The 524-nt window shown below is 42.7% G+C and overlaps 1 protein-coding gene across 1 annotated transcript in view; it reads right to left on the reverse strand.

The window, feature by feature from the left end:
* Positions 1–524, reverse strand: part of COL22A1 (collagen, type XXII, alpha 1) — a gene marked incomplete at its 5' end in the record, with an annotated part of 153,143 nt that overhangs the window by 51,523 nt on the left and 101,096 nt on the right. The window lies entirely within an intron of this gene.

Genomic DNA, 524 nt, shown 5'->3' on the forward strand with positions numbered 1-524 from the left:
TGACTGTGGCAGTGTAACCAGATGTGGTGAATAAAGCTAACAAGTGGATATCTGCAATTTTTCAGAGGATTTGTGACCGGGATCAGCCCTCCTTTGCAATGACAAGCCCACTCCTAGTGTTTACTCCAAGCTGCTTACTCAGATTTTGCTGGAGGGAACTGTGAAGTTTATGTATTTACATTCAGTGGATGCTAGTTTGATTGCCTGTAGTGAACTTCATTATAATTGTGCTCATGCTCCCAAAAGTAATTCTGCAGGCTCATTTTTAAAACAATAAACTGATGTTTTCTTGGTCTTTTTTAAAAATTATTAGCAGAAAGGGTACATGCAATCACGTATGACTGGTTTGTGTGTTGGATCCAATACTGAACTCAAAGTGAGCTCTGGGAGGAGAGGGTCTTGCTGGGGTTATAGCACAGCATGGCACTGTCTTCGATGGAGGATCTGGGAGGCTGCAGCATCGCTGAAGTTGAATGCTCCACTCCATAAGTTCACATCAATGAGAAATGGATTGCTCCGCCCTT

The sequence above is a fragment of the Mesitornis unicolor genome, unplaced genomic scaffold, assembly GCF_000695765.1.
Source record: "Mesitornis unicolor isolate BGI_N332 unplaced genomic scaffold, ASM69576v1 scaffold9714, whole genome shotgun sequence".
Taxonomy (NCBI): domain Eukaryota; kingdom Metazoa; phylum Chordata; class Aves; order Mesitornithiformes; family Mesitornithidae; genus Mesitornis; species Mesitornis unicolor.